This window comes from Schistocerca gregaria, chromosome 2 (assembly GCF_023897955.1).
Source record: "Schistocerca gregaria isolate iqSchGreg1 chromosome 2, iqSchGreg1.2, whole genome shotgun sequence".
NCBI classification, from domain to species: Eukaryota; Metazoa; Arthropoda; class Insecta; order Orthoptera; family Acrididae; genus Schistocerca; species Schistocerca gregaria.
Window position 1 is genome coordinate 674,464,767 of NC_064921.1, and position 21,979 is coordinate 674,486,745.

Here is a 21,979-nt window from a genome sequence, read left to right on the forward strand (position 1 = left end):
AATATAGCCAAATGATCACAAAAATTAGTCAAATCAAAGTACATAACCAAACTTAATAAATCTTTAAAATCAAAACTCAATGAATTATTGCATTATGTAACATGGTAATAATTATGTAGCAACTTAACACTACTATAATCTTTAGTGTTACTTATTTTTACTAACCAACATTTCCAAATTCGTTATCAAAATTTTAATAATTTCATATGAATGACATCAAGAAGACGACTTCAGTCATTCATGAAATACGAAAGCCAGCATACTGATACACAAATTTACTAAAACATGTAAAGGTGACTAATATATTAGAATAAAACTTAAAACATGCTGTCTTTTGCCAGAGTTAATGATTTTGCTACAGAATTCTAGTTTCAAAAGTTACCTTAGATTGTTGTAGTACAAAAGTTACAAATGACTTTGATCAACCAACAAGACATGGTCTTTCAGTTCAAGAGAAAAATTTAGATTTACTCTCTGGCAGAGTTATTATTTTCATATTGGAATATTTGTTTCATTCTTCAAGTGATTCTTGTTATTTAGGATAATAGGATATAGACTTTGCTTATGGTAATGACGAGTTTGCCTAGTAACAACTATAGAATTTCACGAGTTAATATATTGTTCAAATAAAACTCTAAGACACTGACAAATGTTTTACAGAACCGGGTGTCTGAAATGTTCCTACTTGCTATGAAGCTGCTTGAGAGACAAAAAGTTTGATGGCAACAATAATGTTAACCAAGCCTCATTTTCCTGTTGTAGACAATTTTATGGGTGCTTCTGCCTTTATAATTCGCTTGAAGCCTCTTCATAAATTAACATTGTACTGTGACTCACAGGAATTGCATTGGCTCTCACAGACACACGGGACTATTAAGCATTATATACGTTATTCATGAAATACATATATGCATTGCCCCTATCTAACTTCATTACCATCAAAGATGTGAGATGAAAATATACCAATAGAAACATATTAATACTGTCATATGTGGTGAATTCCTGTTTTCGATTTTGTGTGTAAAATACGTTTCCTAACTTCAATCATAACACAAACGTTTAGTTAGAGAGTTTTGCTAAAGAGACCAAATGGAGATGAACTCAGTACATCTTCTGCAATAAAACAAATAAAATTGTAATTCATTTATTCTCGCCATTTTGTGGCGTCTTTTTTGTCTGGCTGTTGTAGAGTAAGCACACATGTTTCTATGTACACTATCCGCAGATAAAAGATTAGTTTCTTTAAATGTGTAAGTAAGTATCAGACCTGATCATTCCACATGATAATAACCATGACTCTGTATGAATATTTTCATCTTTCTTTTCAGAGGCCGTAAAGAAAGTATTGGTGACGAATTGTTCGAGGGTAGAAGACAGTCCCTGATCTCTTGACAGATGTCCTATCATCCTGTCCCTTCTGCTTGTCAGTGTTTTCCACAAATTCCTTTCCTCTCCGATTCTACACAGAACCTCCTCATTACTTACCTTATCAATCCACTTAATTTTCAACATTCATCTGTAGCACCAAATAACACAAATACTTCGATTCTCTTCTGTTCCGCTTTTCCCAGAGCCCATGTTTCACTACTATATAATGTTGTGCTCCCAATGTGTATTCTCAGAAGTTTCTTCCTCAAATTAAGACCTATGTTTGATACTAATAGACTTCTCTTGACCAAGAATGCTCTTTTTACCATTGCTAGTCTGACTTTTCTGTCTTTGCTATGTCCGTCATTGGTTATTTTGCTGCCTAGGTAGCAGAATTCCTTAAGTTCATCTGCTTCGTGCCAAAGAATACCGATGTTACGTTTCTCACCGTTCTCATTTCTGCTGCTTCTCATTACTTTCGTCTTTCTTTGATTTACTCTCAATCCATTTTACTTACTCATTAGACTCTCCATTCCATTCAGTAGATCATGTGATTCTTCTTCACTTTCACTCAGGATAGCAATGTCATCAGCGAATGGTATCATTGATACCATTTCATCTTGAATTTTAATTTCACTCCTGAACTTTTATTTCCATTATTGCTTCTTCGATGTACATATTGAATGGTAGGAGCGAAAGGCTACATCCCTGTCTTACATCCTTTTTAATCCGAGCAGTCGGTTCTTCGTCGTCCACCCTTATTATTCCCTCTTGGCTGTTGTACCTTACCCCTATTTTTCTCCAAATTTCTAACATCTTGCACCATTTTACATTGTCGCACGGTTTTTCTAAGTTGAAAACTCTTATGAACGTGTCTTGATTGTTTTTAGTCTCGTTTCCATTATCAACCGCAACGTCATAATTGCTTTTCTGGTGTCTTTACCTTTCCTAAAGCCAAACTGATTGTCATGTAACACATCCTCAATTTTCTTTTCCATTCTTTTCGTTACCTGTTCAATGTTTCTAAGCAAAACTATCCTGAGATCGATTTGCCGATCATTTCCTTTCATTCGCTCCGTGTATTTTTCACGTAAGAGTCATGTTAGGTTGATCGTTCAATTATCTTCCAACTATAACGTCGGCAGTCGCTTCAAAGGCTTGATGTGTCGTGCCTCACGATATTAACAGGCGGGAATCTAATAATTACCTGAATCTTTAATTTTGACGGTAACCATTAGTTTCATTTATGTATATTTTTTGCTCAGGTTTTCAGCCATAATGCCAGAGCCACACACACATACTCCATTACACCTTCTTTTATTGTCCGCCTCCTTAGCTGACTGGTCAGCATGTCTGGTTGTCATGCGGTGGAGCACGTTTCGATTCCCGGTCGACTCGACGATTTTCCCCACTTGGCGACTGGGTGTTGTGCTGTCCTCCTCATCATTTCATCTTCATAGACACGCAAGTCTCCCAGTGAGGCGTCAACTGAAAATAATTGAAACGGCGGCCGCACTTCTCCAGGTGGGGACTCCCAGCCATTAATGCCGAACGAAAATTTCTATTTTTCCCTCTTTTACTTGTAGCGATTTTACGTCCATCTTCATTCACCACTCTCTTCCGATTCTCTATTCTCCCTTCGTAAGCCAAAGATCGTACCCGTCCATTCAGACTATATCGGTGACTACACAAAGCTACACTCCTGGAAATTGAAATAAGAACACCGTGACAATTTGTCCATTTTATTTGGACTGTTGAGCTCCGTGGCCGTGGATAATAGTATTTCACTGAAAAAATACGGCAACCAGCCACTTTTTAATGCGTTTTTTATTTACGCCAATATGCATTTCGGGTTTGCACCCATCTTCAGCTGGCAAATTACATGGATCTTCAGTTACTACAGTAGTACAATCTCGACAGCAGTTTGGATGCTGCAGCAAGCCTGTGCAAAGCAACGACTCCAATCAGTTACTTCAATTTCGCGAGTTTAAAGTCACACACTATCAGCTGTTCATTTTACTTACTTTCTCCTCTCCTTCTTTTTTCCTGGCTTTTCTTCTTTTTTGCAACGACACAAACACTTTTTATCACGTATTTTGCACAGGCACACTGCGTTATCCGCCATGTTGTCGACTGACAATTTTGTTTACATACAAATGGTTTATCTATGGACAGAGTTATATTTTTACGAAAGTTTTGAGGTTCTAAGATAAGCTATTGTTTTCTAAATATTGACTTGGCTGATAGAAGTAGTCTAACATAACACATTTATACAAATCAGTAATTCATACATTTACAATATAACAAAGATATAATTAAGATATTAGAATTAAGATTTTTATGTTTTTTACATGCATTTGCTGGGTTTATAACAGATTATGTTGTTTGTTGATTGTGCTTAGTAAGTGGTTTGATAAGTAGAGTGTGGAAGTTTTTAGAAATATTCGGTTTGGCAGCTCTGTTTGGTCGTTAAGTATGTCAGAAGGGGATGCATGTTTATGTGAATAAATTTCGATTTCTTCTAGGAGGTTCATTCTTTTTCCTTTGTTGGCTAAGTGGAGAACTTGTAGGTTATGGGATATGTCTGTTACTTGATGTTCTTCTGCTACATGTTGGGCGAATGTGGATTTATGTAAGTTTTTTAAACGAAGAGCATCCATGTGTTCTCGAAACCGTATGCTGAAGTTTCTCCCTGTTTGACCTATGTATGTTTTTGGACATGAGTTGCAGTTAAGTTTGTATATTCCTGATTGATTGTACGGTTTGGTATTATTTTTAATGTTATGGATAGCTTTGTCCTTTATTTTGTTATTTGTATAGTAGCTGATTTTTATATCTGTTCCTCGGAACAAGTTTGCTATTTTATATGACAGCTTTCCTACAAATGGCAAGCTTACATATTTTTCTTTGGCCTGTGTTGTGGTATTCTTTAATGTAGTTTTGTTGTTGTGTTTGTTTATGTGGGGATTTATCTTATAGTTTAGTTCATCTATTAATTTTGGATTGTAACCATTATTGTAAGCAATTGCTTTGATGGTGTTTAGTTCTTCTATTTGGTCAGCTGGTTGTAGTGGTATTTTGTGCATTCTGTTTAGCATTGCTCTGTATGAAGCCGTCTTATGTTGATCTGGGTGGCAGGATGACTTATTAATTGTGTTATCTGTGTATGTTGGTTTCCTGTATACTTGAAATTTGTGTTTGTTGTTGGAGCTACTTATGCAGAGATCCAGAAAATTTAAACCTACTTCTGTTTGGTGTTCTACAGTGAAGATGATGTTCTGATGCATTTTATTCATTTCTTTTGCAAGGTTATCAATTTCTTCTGCTGTGCCATCAAATAAGACTATTATATCATCAACATACCTTCTGTAATAAATTATCTTGTTTACCATCTGGGGGTTTTCTTTAAAAAATTTACATTCTAAGTTATTGATGAAAATATCTGCTAGCAAACTGGCAAGGCAGCTACCCATAGCCAGGCCCTCTTTCTGCTGGTACATTTTGTTATTAAAAGAAAAATAGTTGTGTGATAGTACTAGTGTTAATAGATCAATGAATTCATATATTTCTGGTAATGCCAAATTTTTATGTTCAAGTAAATTGTTTTTAATTATTTCTATTGTTTCTTTGACGGGTATGTTTGTGTAGAGGTTTGTGATGTCAAGTGATGCAAACCTAGCAGTATTAGGAATCTGAATTTCCTTTAGACAATTAATAAGTTCATAACTGTTATTAATTGTCTAAAGGAAATTCTTGCGTTGACTATACCACCACTCTGAAACTCACTTAAATCTTGATAACCTGCCAGTGTACCAGCAGTAACCGATCTAACAACTGCGCCAGACGCTTGTTGTCTTATAAAGGCATTGCCGACCGTAGCGTCGTATTCTGCCTGTTTACATATCTCTGTACTTGAATACGCATGCCTACACCAGTTTCTTTGGCGCATCAGTGTATTTGACAAAGAAACAACGAAAAGGTTTACATTAGCGAAAAAACATAGCATTGAGTAATAGAAAACAATAACACATCATAGTTCGGTTGACTTACTGTTTTGTGGTCTTACAGCTCCTCCATTTCACTTTCCCCATACTGACGCCAGCCTTCAATCCAAGCTATAGGTCTACTAGAATCACTGCTCATCTGACTTCTCTGAAACTCACAGTTACTACTGATTTTGATATGTAATTTTTGTTACTCCTTTAGAACTCTCCCACTACTAGAAAATGGTCATACCAACCGAAAACTAACTTCTATGATCTGTAAAATAAGAACTTTAATACATCATGTTGTATATCAATATGATGTCCTTTATCAAAATTTTATGAGATATTTTATTTTAAAGTACTTACAAAATCACAAAATTTTCCAATAAACGACGCCGTCCCCATCGTATATGAAGTCATCTTCAGTCTTTTGGCATCTCAAGTTTCCAAACAAGTCGTGTGCAAACTCATATTTTTTACTGTAACCACCCAGTATACAAAATGTGGTGCTAAGTGAAAAATATTTTGTCAACTGTGAGTACTCCTCGGAGTAAGGCTGTTCCCGCTCATGTGCCCACCTGGGAGCAGCCAGATGACCAAACGGATGACGTGTGGTCAGTCTTGCAGTCGGAGCGTGGAGTACGCGTTCATACGCCAAGTAGTTATTTACGCGCCGAATGTGTGCAATACGTCCATCTGGCTAGCGGGTAGCCTGCACTGCCTGCGCTTGTCCGCGAACACGGTACGGCGCAGCACGAGCGCCCTTGGCTCACGGGGCAGCATTGGAACAGCTTCTTACGGCCTTTACCTACGTAGTCTGTCACGTTTTCTTATATCATTTACCCACCATCAGTTAGATCGTCGTCTTATTCTTATCGTATATCTCGGAATCCAACAAATAGCTCTATTTACCACCCATTCCCCTGCTATATGACCTGCTCAGGTCCACTTCGTTTTCATTACAGTCTTGATTACATTATCGATTCCTGTACGTTCTCTGACTGATATTTTTGTCTTCCTGTGCCTCCTAATAATACCAAACATGCATCCTTTCCTTGTTCGCTGACCAACGCTCAATTTAAGAATGTTTATCACTTTGAATTTCGACGTCTCACTGCTCTAAAACTGAACACCAATGTAAACTATTCTCTTCAGAAACAAAGGAAACATTGTTCTGAATACTTTATTTAATTTACCAAAAGAACTCCAGCCCGTTTTACACGCTAGATTATTTATTTTTCTGTCCATACAGTCCCTGTGTTCAACTTCTAAAAATATGAAATTTCATCTACTGGCTTTGTGGCTTTGTTGTTAGTAAGTATCATCTTCTTTTATATGTGTTCATTGCACATTGCTTTAGTCTTATTGTAATTCCAGAAGGGATTTTCACTCCACAGCAGAACGTGCGCTAATTTGAAACTTGGTGGCAGATTAAAACTGTGTGGCGGACTGCGGCTTTTCGCGAGCAAGTGTTCTGTCGACTGAGCTACCCAAAGGATGAGTCGCGACCGGCCCCCACAGTCTCTCCTCCGCTAGTTACTTTATCCTATCTTTAATTGGTCTGGCACACAGGTTTAAGCTGCCAGAAAGTTTCAAACCAGCGCGAGCACCGCTGAAGAGCTAAACTTCGCTCGGGAAACAACCTACAGAAACAACGCATAAGCTGTAGCTAAGCCAATACTTCACGGTGTTCTTTCTCCCAGGCGTGCTACTCTCGCAAAGTACGCAGGAGAACGTCTGAGGGGTTTGGGAAGGTAGGACACAAGGGACACTTCGGGGCTGTGGGTGCGGATCATGATAATGAATGATAATCAACAATTGGGCTAACCCTGCCCTGTGAGTTTAGGACTACGAAAGTGGGAGACGAATATGGTGACTTAGATAGTCTAATCATGCCACCCCCTCCACTGTCACCTTTAACTGTTTTTTTGTGCTATGTAGACAGCCAATATGGGGGATGTCTCACCAGAGGATGTCTCACCAGAAAGACATCACTCAATTCTGTTTTGTACTCACCCCTCTTTACCGGGCCTAAGTGTTTACTAAGAAATTTCGGACATAACTGCTACAACTGCTCCTGCCGTTCATGGCTTAAATAGTTCAGTTCGAAGACGAGCCGGTACTGTTAACCATCATGTGTGCACAAACTTGTACAACATGTTAATAAAATTTAAGACGAAACGCGGCTCAAAATTAAAAACAAAATTCTTGTCACATCTGTTAGGGGCTAATTCCACACTGTAAACGAAATCTACGCCACAACAACTCTGACGGATGATCCTTCTATCATCTTGACCTGAAAGCGCCACGTAAATGTGGTTTTGCATACCCTTATGCCCAACTCGCCACTAAAAACATTACCTTTAAACTGGCTCCCTTGTCCACTTCATTCCTCCTGAAAAGGATCTAGACTTACAAAAGTCTTTTCCTATTCTAAAGTTCCTTACTAATCAACATTGAGGAACTGTCCCTATTCAGCAGAGCACGAAAAGTTTCCCCATTAATCTCTGTATGTACAAAAGGAACACAATCAATAAAATTCTTCTAGGTTTAAGGCCGCATTGTCAACTGTAAAATTCCGACGTTTCGGCGACTGTTGCAAGTTGCCTTCCTCAGGGTGTACTGCTAATAGCAGTTCGCCACAAATATCTTATCACAGCCTGAGATTGGTCACAGCGCCATCCTTCTCAGACATCACCTACTAGAATATTTGTACTTGCCAGGATGCTTTCTGACCAAATGACCCAGACAGTTAAATCTATAAAATCTTATTTCTTCCACCTTATATCCTCTAACTGAATACTGTTTACCCTTCTCCCATACCAGACCTATGCTATTTTCCTCAGCTTCCCTAACTGCCTCGACCTGCAGTAAAGCCTACTCCAACTGCTCAAAATTCCTTGGTTTGGTCCTAAAACATGATTCTCCCCCTGTCATCAGAACGCATATCTTCTGAGATGTTATGAACAATCTCGTCAGAAGAAGTGAGATGCACACATCGAGCGCTTCTTTTCATCTACTAACATAATCTTCTAGAGGCTAATTACAGTATTATACCCCAAAGTATAAGATACCGACGAGCTCATGGTGTGTTATACTAGAGAGATTCTGGCTGCAGATAAGTTCACAAACTTGTAAAAATAGTAACTAACATTCTCTCAATGGGTTCCTGTAACAGCTGTTCTGAGCAGAAGGCATTGGCACCAAAAACTGATAGAACTGAAAAACCTTAAATCCCAACACCTCTTCCTGCTCCAATAAATCTAAAAGGAAATGTAATGTATGTTCAATATCTTTGCTACTTTTAACTGATTGGAAGCCATCTTCGTATATGACCACATGGTCTCTTGAAAAGAAACGCTGTATAAATGCTCTCAGTTTAATTATGGAAATGTGTGTGTGTATACATATAAAAATATATGTATCGATTGTTAATCATTGCAAGCCAAACACATGAAGAACGCGTAGTTAATGTTACAGAAACTAAATGGCGTCTATGTCACTATAAAACGAAAACTTTGTTCACAAAGTACTCATGAAACGGGAAAAATTGCTAGGCATCTATGTATGAATGAAGAACGTGCAGATAAAGAATCCTGTCCCACAGTAATGTAAACTGGATGTCCCATAGTATCACTCATAATGGGTCAATACAGGCGTGAATACCTCGTACAATATGGGACGCCAAACTGCACACTGCAGCATGTATTGCCTTATTACACGTTACTCATGACCAGAGAGTGCAGATCGAAATTCTCATTATAAGATTTCGTATACAGACCAAACTTGAAATCATCAACCAACTTATTCCTCTCTCGATATACCGCAGAGTAACCACGAATCCGCCTTGCATCAAACACACCACGGAACAACGTTGGACACAGCCTTTTTTTTCCACATACAAACTCGGACCACGCTACTCCCACACCGGTCACTTCAAATTCCAATTGGCGAGCCATACTGCTTACCAAAGATCGTCATAACGACAAACCACCGCAACTGAACAACAATTAATTACATCACAGCTACCGAGCCTAGAGTACATATATGTATGGAGTGAGCATTCGGATGCACAGAACGAGAATTCTGTCCGAAACGTCTGCAGCAGCTCAAGTTACGTGATTTCTGGACAGCGCATTTTAGCCCGTATAGCGCCTAGCGTATTTTGAGCGTTATTACTTCGCTGCTACAGAGGCATGACATTCAGAAGTACCATAAAACTTTGTAAATGTGCTTTACAGACGTCTTAACAATTTGATACCAGGAACAGAAGTTGGCTTAAAGATGTGAAGAGCGATAGTATTGTGTTTTTTTTTTGGTCACACTACGACATCTCAACTTCCACTTTATTTACGTTTTTTCGTTAACAGGGTAGGAATTGACGCCCAACAATACTTTTCACGCTTTCTATTCTATTACTTTACAATGATACTGTAGACGGCGCCGAAGTGTAACGAAAAAAAACACACATTTGGAACTACGAAATTGCTACAGTACTGATATGAGATAAGCGATTTGCACCACCTAATTGTCCATCATTATTTTCAGTTGTTCTTTATTTACCCTTCCGCTCTTTAAAGACAAGTAAAACATATAACCTTTTGTGCCATCTTATCAGAAAAGTAAAACCATACACTAAGTAAGAAAAAATAAAGAATACGAGATCAATGCTCAAATTTTGGAGTAATATAAAAGAAGTGTCAGCCAACAATACTTCTTTAACGTTAACTATTGCCCTAATTATATTGTCGAGTCTGTTCTGAGTTACAATGTCGCTGTATAGTAAACTGTCTCATTCAGAAATACTGAGATACACACAAAGGTTTGAGAACCTGCATGAATCGGAGGAAATTGATCAGACTGTCATGTATGAATTTCACGTGCATATGAATTTAGCACCTAATGTATACACATTGACTGACAGTTTACTCAAACACACTAGCAAATTTATTTATAACTTCTCTCGTAAACACATGGCCACAAAATCGCAGAAACTGGCTCTGCAATAAAAGACTTCATAATACCGTGTCTCGATATTTTTCAGCATATAATGTGTCACATATCAGTATGACATTTACAGTTATATATTTGTTGTACATACCTATGAAAAGTAACTGGTCGTCTTTTCATATATTTCTCTTTATATCTGCAGCAACGACAATACTGCACCATAGCTATTACTAAAACTCAAACTTGCAGAAACTTATACAAAAGAAAGCGAATAGGCGTAATACTCGATTAATGCTATTACCGCAAATTGTAGAAAATCAGTGTCGTCCTAAAATCATGTTGCCAGCCCGGTTTGATGCCGAGAACATGTGCAGAAGGCTATGCTCACTACATGGCTAACTATTACCATAGCAGAACTGCTCATGCTTTAGCAGATGCGTAAAACATGAGAAATTTTGTCAGTTGACAAATATAACATCCAACTTCAAAACTTTACGATGTGCTATTCGAGAGCGGAACTGTAGAGAAATAGTCTCAGAGTGGTTCTGTCAACTCTCTGACAAACTGCAAAGAATCATATAGATGTAAATGTATACAAGCGAACGCCAGTTTTCTGCCGTCATCTTCTCCACTCCTAGTTTTTGATTTGTCTCCAAAGCCCTCAAAGTGCACGGGATGTCAGACCGTGATCTCCTTTTTTCCTTGTACCCATACAAAGAAATAGTGTGTTCCACGTGGCCTTTTATTGGAATACGTGCATTTTATAACACACACGTACGCCAACACATTTGAAGTACATAGTAACACATTCACAAGAAGTCACCACTAAAAATGTGCCAGCGGAAACATTCTACAATACCATATCCATCTATTATCTTATCTGCAATGTAAAGACAACTTCCACCTACGTTAATGAAAATTTGCGCAGTTAGATATGAACTCTTCTCTGAGAGGGCTGACGCAGCCTTAACGTTGTCCCGCCATCGGTGTGGAGCCTTTATGAGTTATCTTTAAGAGTAAATTGTGCTTTCGCTCAGGGTCACAGAAAAATAGTTGTATTTTCCTGATACTTGAGATACTCGCCCTTAGGAAAGCTCTGTCCCACAGTACATTAGTTCTGTATTACTCCCAGATCCTTCCTTGCAACACTATCCGTTTGTCTCATCAAATCACTAGTGCGTGCATTCCCGGAATTCTCCCTCATTCAGCAACAAGGCAGATGTATCAACAAACGAGGCCTGATATGATATTCAAGGAAGGAAATTCGTGAGAACTGCTACAGTTTAACATCTCTGCGACAGCGAATTCGTGAGGAAGGGAGCTCGAAACGCAGACTGAATGGACGAGGGTACGGTCCAAGAGTGTTTCATTTCGTGAGCGAGACCAGATTGAGCGGATGAAACGGAGACTCTTCAGAGGCGTCTTTCGATTACACGGACGGCAGCGGACTAGGATCGCAGCGCCTTTCAGTGAAGACTGACGTCAGAGGGGCTTTCGTCGAAAGCACCGCACGTCGGGCACGGCGGAACACAATACGACTACGGGAGGGCGCGCCTCCGAGCTCCCCCGTCTCGTCCCAACCGGTCCTGCTGGCTCTGAGCATTTTCGCTTTGCGCTCAGAGGCGCCAACTGCAGCTGTCTTCATTGTGTTCTGAGCGCTGCGGTGTTCGAGCGTACAATCTCGTCACTTATGTAGCAAGAACGGGAAGCTTCTTCCGTCGAAAACTGCCATAACGAGAATGCTGTTGTGTCGAAATAATTCTTACAATAAAGTAAACATAGCAGTTACCCACTGTCAATAATTTTATTTATTGGGAACAAATGTCGACGTTATCGGTTTTCATCCTCAGACGGCTATTACCATTAAAACTGCAATGTGCTTTAAAGATGATTTTCACTCATTTTGCCGATGTGTCTTACAGAAAATGGATCTAACAATGAATTATAATAAAGTTAGGAACTTGTTAGTAACTTAGCTCTTATGTTAGATAATTGCTTAACTTTCTAACATAAGAACTAAGTTACAGTCAACAACGCAATAAGAAGGGGGAAGAGTTTTCGATGTGAGTAACACGAAGGTAATTTATTTTTTAATCACTTTTGAATACACCGTGGGAGCAGAAAGTGATCAATGTTATTACTAATAGTTACTATTAAAATCCGTCTTGATCACATATTTATTTATTCTGGTAACCGGTTTCGACCACGCCTGTGGTCATCTTGAGATAGAAATGCTGTATGAGCAGGAACCTCCTTTTGGTGCTAAATCACTGTTAATATTTTTATTTACCACAAGAAGGAGGTTTCTGCTCATACAGCATTTCTGTCTCAAGATGACCACAGACGTGATCGAAACCGGTTATCAGAATAAATAAATTTGTAATCAAGACGGAATTTAATAGTAACTATTATTAAATTCAGATTTTATCTTAGGAAGTTTGTTGTTATTACGAGAGGGAGCATTCAATATTAAATGTAAAACATTCCTTTTCCCGGCCAGTTTCGGCTGGAAAAATGCCGAAATTGCTGTGGGACATCGTGAAATATTTCCGCTTCAGCCCCTATGATTCCATGAATTTCCGATAGGTGGTGGAGCTACACGAGGCCTTCAAAATAACGTCTGTAGTGGTAGTCCATTCCCAGCACAGTGCTGTCACCGTGTTTCTTTTTGCGGGAAACCAGAGCATCGTAGATATTCATAGACGGTTGCAGAATATCTACGGAGACTTGGCAGTGAACAAAATCAAGGTGAGTATTTGAGGGAGACGTCTGTTATCATCGCAACAAGGTTGCTCAAACTTGTCCGATCTCCCGCATGCCAGCCGGTGGCACACAGCTGTGATTCCTGCAATGTTGGCCGGCCGTGGTGGCCGAGCCGTTCTAGGCGCTATAGTCTGGAACCGCGCGACCGCTACGGTCGCAGGTTCGAATCCTGCCTCGGGCATGGATGTCTGTGATGTCCTTAGGTTAGTTAGGTTTAAGTAGTTCTAAGTTCTAGGGGAATGATGACCTCAGAAGTTACGTCCCATAGTGCTCAGAGCCATTTGAACCAACCTGCAATGTTGGACCGTGCGGACAGACTCATTAGAGGGAATAGATGGACCACAAAGAAACACCTCGCCGCGCAGCTGGACGTCTGTCTTGGTAGTAATGACACACTCGTCCATCAGTTACGAAGCGCATAGTGATAATTATTTGTCTAACATCGAAACGAAACATGGGTTTATCATTTCGAACTGGAAACAAACGGCAATCCATAAATTGGCATCATACCACCTCACCTCCGAAGAAAGAGTTGAAAGCTGCAGCCTCAGCCAGTAAGGTCATGGGGACGGTCTTCTCGGAATCTAATGCGGTTACACTGTTTGATGCCCTTCCTCAGGGTACAACAATCAACTCTGAAGTGTATTGTGCTACCCTCAGGAAATTGAAGAAACGACTACAGCGTGGTCGTCAGCACAAAAATCCAAACTAATTTCTTCTCCATGACAATGCAATGTTTCACACAAGTCTGGACACAAGAGAAGAGCTCACAAAACTTCATTGGAATGTTCTTCGTCATCCACCCAATAGCCCGGGTTCTGTAACTTCCGACTTCCATCTGATTGTCCCAATGAATGATTCATTCCACGCAAAGCAGTAGGTGGATGACGGTTATTGATGCACCAACACGTTGACTCCGACGTCGACCAGTAGAGTGCTACCGTGCGGGCACACAGGCTCCCCCAGTAAAATGACGCAAGGCCGCCGCATTTGAACAGAGATTATATTGAAAATTGTGGTTTCATAGCCCAAAGAGTCGGGCATAATATGGCACATTGGAATCTTGAGTAAAATCAACCTGCTTCCAGAAAAAAAGTGTTGCATTCATTATTGAACGCCCCTCCATTGGTAAATCTATTTAAAATAGAATAATCATTATTCTTACAGTGCTTATGATTCTAGGGCACCTTTCATCTTAAGGAACTTCCTCTACAATAAGTAAACTTCAGACGTAAAGTATAATATAATTTTAAGCGTGGGCAGCCGTTTGAAGATGAATCGGTCAGTTCAAAACCGGAAACGGCGTTTTCTGCTAGTGCTGTATAGGATTACTCACAGTGGCTTGACGTTTCTAATTTACTGTTAGAATTCGTGTAGCAACATTGGGACGAAAAACTGTGACAGGGGACTTGTATTTGACGGTGGGGAAAAAATAAAATGAAAAATAGATGGAGAATGTTGTATCTCGGGTGGTCACAACAGTAGTTCACAGATTAGGAAGCAGGAGACAGACCAGGGTAGCTGGGCACACTATACTTATCAATAGACAGTGCTACAGTAATTAAATAATCAAACACACCTACTTATCTTTTGAGAAAAAAGCATTTACAGTCTCTGAATAAAGTCTTTTTTCAACTCATCACTGAGCTATATTTCTATCTCACTGGTTCTCGAAGACCTAACTATTATGATGTAGGCAGCCGTTGTCCCATGGAGCTGGGTTGTCGAACTGACAAACTGCCCCCAAGCACTGTCGTCGTCGTCCTTTATGCCAGCACCAGAGAGGGCTCTGGTGTCGTGTAGTCTTCCCAAAGAGTGGATGTCCAACGCCTGATTTACTTACACTGCACTGCTGGGTGGCGCCACAGATCCATGCGTTCACGCTGGCGGGTTTTTGATGGCCAGTGTATGAGTGTCGTCTTACGAATACACCGCATCCCTTCATAACCTCTGTACGTCGTCGAGCCCAGACGACTACTGTAACGACGGTGGAGAGGTGGGCAGGATGTGTCAGGCAGCGGATGGACGTGGGCGGTAGCTGCGGTGGACGCCGCGCCCCCATCAGCGGCTGACATACGCCCTGAGCTTGGCTGGTGACATCTATTTGGAACTCGACCGTAGGTCGCAGCCCTACATCCTGATAAGGCCCATCCATTGTCGCCGGCGAAGCCAGTATGATGACAGGAGTGCTAGCTGCGTCAGTGGGAGTCACCTGTGTTGGCTCACAGCCCGGCGATGGAGGCAAAGACAAAGGTGTCTGTTTTGCATCTGAGTTCAGCGCCATGGAGCTGAAGATGACGAAGGTGGAGGACGCAGCAAACGTGATGGCGAGGGCGACATTAGTCACATGGGTACTGGGTCTGAAAGCAAAGATCCTGTGGCTGTATCAGTTATGTCATCTGGGCTCAGTTGGTTGTGATGGCATCTGAGCACACCGGTAGGACCCTCCAAGTCTGAGGCAGCAGACGATGTCCCCCCCCCCCCCCCCCCCTCTCTCTCAGTGACGATTTCCACGGAAGCACCTGAAATAAACAGAGACACTTGCAGGATACACAGCTGCAGGAACCAGTGTAGGTTCTGCCAGGTGTGGAGGGTGCAGCAGCTGGACCAAGGTGTGGTGGCAGCAGCCATGCAGCAAACTCCGCAGAAGACAGTTCGTTACTTGGATGGAATAGGAACGAAGATAAAAACTAGAGCAGAGCCTGGTCGCACATGTTGGTAATGCACAGGTTTCTCACTTGTTGCTTGAAGGTGTGGACAAATCATTCACCTACCCCATTCCACTGGGGGGGGCGGGGGGCGGAATGGCTGAATGGCGTAATTGTTATGTGGTGGATGCCTGAGTTTGCATTAAACTGCTGGAACTCGACAGGCCATTGCAGCAACCCTTCTAAACAAAAATAGATAAGGCGCGGATAGTGGAATGAGCCATGGTGGACGGCATTGGCACTGTAAATGCAAATTTACCAAAGGGATCCCTGATGATGAGTCAATGTCTATTCCAAAAGAGGCCTACAGAATCAAAACCTAACCTTTGCCACATTGCCCAAGGTCTACAGCAGTGAAGAACTTTTGAGGTGGCGCAGATGAGGCACTGTGCAGTCAATTGTTTAATTTGTTGATCCAAGTCATGTCAGTCACGCCAGGTGTTATGACTACGTGCTAACTGCTTCATGTGAACAACGCCCCAGTGCCCCTGATGGAGAAGATGGAGCACTGGCTGCTGCAGAACAAAAGGAACAACACATGCAAAAAAAACACAAAATCACATCCTGGTGGACCGTTAAATCGTGAAGACGAACAAAGTAGTGGCGAACCAAAGAGTTTTCGATTTGGCTTGCTGAACGTGGCCAACATTGTGAGTGAAATGTAACAAAATGGGCAAAGAATGGTCAGAGGGCGTGTAACGAGCAATTTGATGATAATCAGGAGGGAAGTCCTGCACTGTGCCTGAATCTCGAATATCCAAGAAACGACAAGACGCAACTGAAATACCAAAATCAGAATCAGAGCTGAGAGGAATACGAGAGAGATGACATGTTTACCCGTGGGTCAATACAAAATTTCATATTGATTATTAGATGAAAAAAGAGTAAACAAGGTTTGCAATGTCTTGTGGTTTGTCACAGGATGAATTGAGGACCAAAGAAGTATTGGTGGAAATTTTGTTACACCACACACAATGGTAAGGGTCTACTTTCCAATTTGAGAGTAGTTATGATGAGCGTCTGTCAACAGGTTGGAAGAAAAGGCAATCTGACGGTTGTGAGAACAATTGCTGTGGGACAAAATGGTTCCAGGGCCTTGAAAAGATGCATCAACAGCTAAAACAACAGGCCTTGTTGGGTCAAAATGTGCAAATAATGACCATCAAGCCAAGCATCTTTTAGCTTTTGAATGGCGTCCTGACAATCCTGTGACCAAACAAAAAGAATGTTCCTGTGGTAGAGCCAATGCTAGGAGGCCGTGATTTGAGCAGCACTCGAAATGAAGCGGATATAATACATTAATTCACCCAGCACAGGCTGCAACTGCTGCACATTGCATGAGGGTGAAAGTTCTCGAATGGCCAGAAAATATGGTTGGGGGGAGGAGGGGGGGGGGGATGAACATCGTGCGAATTGATGACATGACCAAGATACTTCAAATCATACTGAAAGATTACACATTTGTCCTTATCATACTTCAACCCTGTGTCAGACAACACCTGGAAGACGGCTCTAAGCTTCTACAAATACACCAGGCGTGCGACGTGACCCAGTAGTTGTAAGGTGTCAAACAAATAACACACCTTACATAATTTCTGAAACAATGCCAGTTAAATCGATATGGCACACGATATAGTTACATAAAAATGTACGAATTTTATTGACAGACAAAGAAAATAAACAAACTGACATTTCTTCAATACAAACGACTTAGGCTCACACCAGAAATTATATGCAAGTAATTTCCCAGACCCAAGCTACAAGATGCAGTTCTGAGGGGAGGAGAATTTTTATGACGGAATGTCGATGCCGCGTTCGGTTGAAACTTTCACGGCGGGTCACCTAGCAGACATGTAGGCCATCAGCAAAAGCAGCCCTTGTCCCTGCTTTTAATGACGACCCTTTGGAAAGCCTTTCTACAGGGACATGGCGGGAGATGCCAAATAAACGTCCAGGGAAACCCAACTCAAAACATTGGTGACTCACTTTAGCTACCTGTGTTAAACTCGCATGAAAGGAAAAGCTGCTTATCTCAGTATTAAGTAGCTAACTCAGCCAACAGTCGAGTGTTTGAGCAAGGCGACTTGCGCTACACTAAGACGATTGCGAGAATCTTTATGTGAACATTTGTCAACAGGCTTGTCTTAACTCATAAGGAGTTAAACTGCAGTCTCCCGGAAAGGAGAACCGCTCCAAGCCCTAACAGCTAATGCTTTCGAGCGATTTGAGGGCAACGACGTACGCAGTATTCCAGCCAAACAGAGTGTAGCATTCCAATTAACTTATCAAGGGAACAACTAGGAGTCTCGGCTTCACTGAAGACGTAAGAAATGAATCAGACTGGCAGTTAACAGTCGAGAGAGATTTAGAATAGATTCTCAGGTTCACAGTTCAAGCCGACAGCCGCCACTGCCACCGCCGATGCCAGGTTAACATGCGTGCTCTCGCTACCCCAGCAAGTGATATTCAATTGACACTAAGAACTGCGGTCGTCTCTGTCTCTCCTAATTTTTGTACATTCAACCATTACCTGTCGTTAAACATATTCACGATTGTCGGGCTTAACTGAAGCAGAAACTCGGTTTATCTGATCTAACGAAAATAACTGTTTAGCCACTATATAGTCCTTTATACCCTTACGTTGTGGTATTGTTTTAGCTGTGTACTTCTTTTTGATCGCTCTTCACCAACACCCCTTCAATTTTGGGTATTTTCATTGTGCATTTTAGCGTAATTGGTATCTCTGGCCCCAATTTTATTTAATTTGTTTGCATTTTTATCGACCCCCAGACAAGGTCATCAATCATCTTGCCATTAAAGAACCTTATAATAGTTAGGAATTTCACTTCACAGTTGTGAACACCAAGTATCAATATTTTACTGTACTGTGCATGTTTTTGCTAATATTGCTATTGTAAGTAGGCTGTTTAGGTTTTTTATTGGTAACGCCGCCGCCACGTAGCTCTCTGTATGAAAATCACTGGCTGTGCCGTGTGCAGTCTGTGGCTGGTTGGCATTGTAATACTCGCCATTGTAGTGTTGGGCAGCGGCAGCTGGATGCCATCAGCGCGTAGCGTTGGGCAGTTGGAGGTGAGCCGTCAGCAGTGGTGGACATGGGGAGAGAGAATGGCGGAGTTTTGAAATTTGTAAGAATTGGTGTCATGAACTGATATATATATTATGACTATTAAGGTAAATACAATGTTTGTTCTCTATTAAAATCTTTCATTTGCTAACTGTGCCTCAGTAGTTAGTGACTTCCGTAGTTTGAATCTTTTAGTTAGCTGGCGGTAGTGGCGCTCGCTGTATTGCAGTAGTTCGAGTAACGAAGATTTTTGTGAGGTAAGTGATTTGTGAAACATATAGGTTAATGTTAGTCAGGGCCATTCTTTCGTAGGGATTTTTCGAAGTCAGATTGCGTTGCGCTAAAAATATTGTGAGTCAGTTTAAGCACATTCGTGTATAATTGTTCAAAGAGGACGTTTCACATAGACCAGTCTTGTATAATTTTTCTAAGGGGACGTTTCATATGTCGACCCTTAGCCACGGATACCTCACTGGAATCTTCTGATTTTTTCTTGTAGTTTGTGTAGTTAGTGTAGCCTTTGTTTATTGCTAGCGCGTAATTGTACAGATAATTTCCTCTGTAGTTGTAGTTTTTCATTGTTGTACATTAAAACAGTTGTGGCATGCATGTAGGTTAGCACCAAGTGTTTTGCAGCTGCGCTTGCAATTAACTAGATATTTTCAGTGCTACATTAATATGTTCTCTTATTTTTGCTCTTCAAATTGTGTTTTTCCGTGTTGTCGTGTGAAATATTGTGACAATAATGGCGTGTGAAAAACGTAATACTAGGCTCCAAAGTAAACTGAGAAATGACAGTGAAGACGAAAGCAGTGTGTTAGCGCCACCATGTACTGAATTAACTAATGTTCAAAGTAGTAATTTGGTAATTGTGCATAGGGAAATGGAGCGGGCTGCAAATAATGGTGTAGGCAGTGAAACAATTAGTGAACAGGAAAGCATTATCGATCGATCGGTCGGTCGGCAACAGCTCGCCTCAGGATTCCGAAATGACAGGACACAATCTTGCAAATACTGTAGATTCAGGTTTTGCGTCCTCACCGTTTTCTCAAATAAGTCAAGACACATTTTCTGTTTTTCAAACTGCGAATATTGCCGGTTCAAATGCATTGCCGAATAGCACTGAGGAACATGTTTCAGACACCAGTGCACTGTTATTACAATTAATGCAACAAATGGGACAAAAACTTCAAAAGTTAGACACAATGGAACAAAATCTGAGACAAACACAGCAAAAGTTAGACGCAATGGAGCAAAAGCTTCAAACGCTAGACTCAGTGGAACATACGCTTGAACAAACACGTGAAGATTTAACTACTGAATTACATAAAATCGAATCGAAATGTCAACAAGTCTGTAATGACGTAAAAATACAAATTTGTGAACATTTCCAATCTATTTTTTCACAGCATGAAAATGCATTACAGAATCACGAAGCAGCCATAAAAGAACTGCGAACAATTGTTCATGAAAATCATGAGACCTTGCAAGCTAAAATTGACTCAGTTGCATCTACTGATTCGGTTACGCAACTTGCAAAAACTCAAGAAAACTTAAAGGACACAGTAGATACTCTGACAATTGGTTCAGAAAGACATATGGAGGACATTAGTTCATTATCAGAGAAAGTAGTTGAACTTTCGGATCAGCTAAATAATTTATCTACGAAGGTAGATGATAATCTGAATGACACAAAACCGGTAGTCTTTAATGACACATAAGAGTTCGAACAAATTAGGAAATTCAAACAAAATCAAAATCAAATTAATACGCAACACCAAAGAGAAATCCGGGAAGTACAAGATCAGCTGACACAGGTAATACAAGAATTACGTATTTCAGAGGACTCTCGCACACCAATACGGGAAGAGTGACATAAAAATACGGAACTGACACAAAATAATAACACAGGGCACTTTGGAGATTATGAAAGAAATTGGCAAAGTACACCGAATTTTGAGATGGAACCGCCGAAACGACGTAACAATGACCGACATGCGACCCGCCGACACGAAGATTTTGACTATAGGCTGTTCATTACTACACGTAAATTCAAAACATTTAAGAATTCTGGCAACGACATTCATCCACAAGCGTGGCTTCATCAATTCTCTCATTGTTTCCTCCCCCCCCCCCCCCAACTGGTCATTAGAGCACAGATTACAATTTATGTGTGGCTATTTAGAGAATGAACCAGCTGTAAGAATGCGATCGGTCATTCACGATTGCCACAGTGAAGGAGAATTTTACCATGCCTTCCTCTCAGCATATTGGTCTCAAGCCACACAAGACCGAGTAAAACATGGCATCATAATGATGAAAAATTTCGAACAATCTGAATTTTCAAGTCTTGTGAAATATTTTGAAGACATGTTACATAAGAATCAATATCTTTCAAACCCATACAGCCCGTCAGAGCTCATCCGCATTTGCTTAATCAAATTGCCTGAACATTTACGGCATATTATTTTGGCAGGCCGTTGCAAAGACGACATTGAAGCTTTTCAGGGACTCTTACAAGAATTAGAAAGTGACATTGACAATTGCGGAACGCGAAAACAGGAACACAACAGTTACAGGTCACATCCGTTGCAATTCCGCTATGACAGAAATAATACACGACAAGGCTATTCGTACAACGTAAATCGTGACCAATACAGACACCACCCGTATGACTACCGTTGGCAGAGTAGTAATACTTACAGGGAAAGATCCCCTCTCCGCAGTAGTGACTATCACAGAGACAATCAGAGAAACAGACAATATGGGAACCAAAATAATTATTATCAAGGGAGACAGAATAACTTAAGACGCAACGGTCTAGCGCGCAGTTACGATTCAGAGAGAAATTCTCCACCACGTGACCGACAAGAAAGAAACTATGGAATCTACCGACATGACGACAGACGATATGATCGTAACGACAGACCTGAATTGCAGCAGAACTGGCGGGATTCAAACAGAGCAGGGCCCTCTCGACAAGGTGAATCTGTAGAAGTTAGGTCCCCAAATCCCAATAACGACGCTCGCCAACAAAGACACAATAGGCAATGACTCATACCGCTGGCACCCACAAAACGTACTTATGAAACTGACGACGCAGCTGCCGTAGCCAGTAA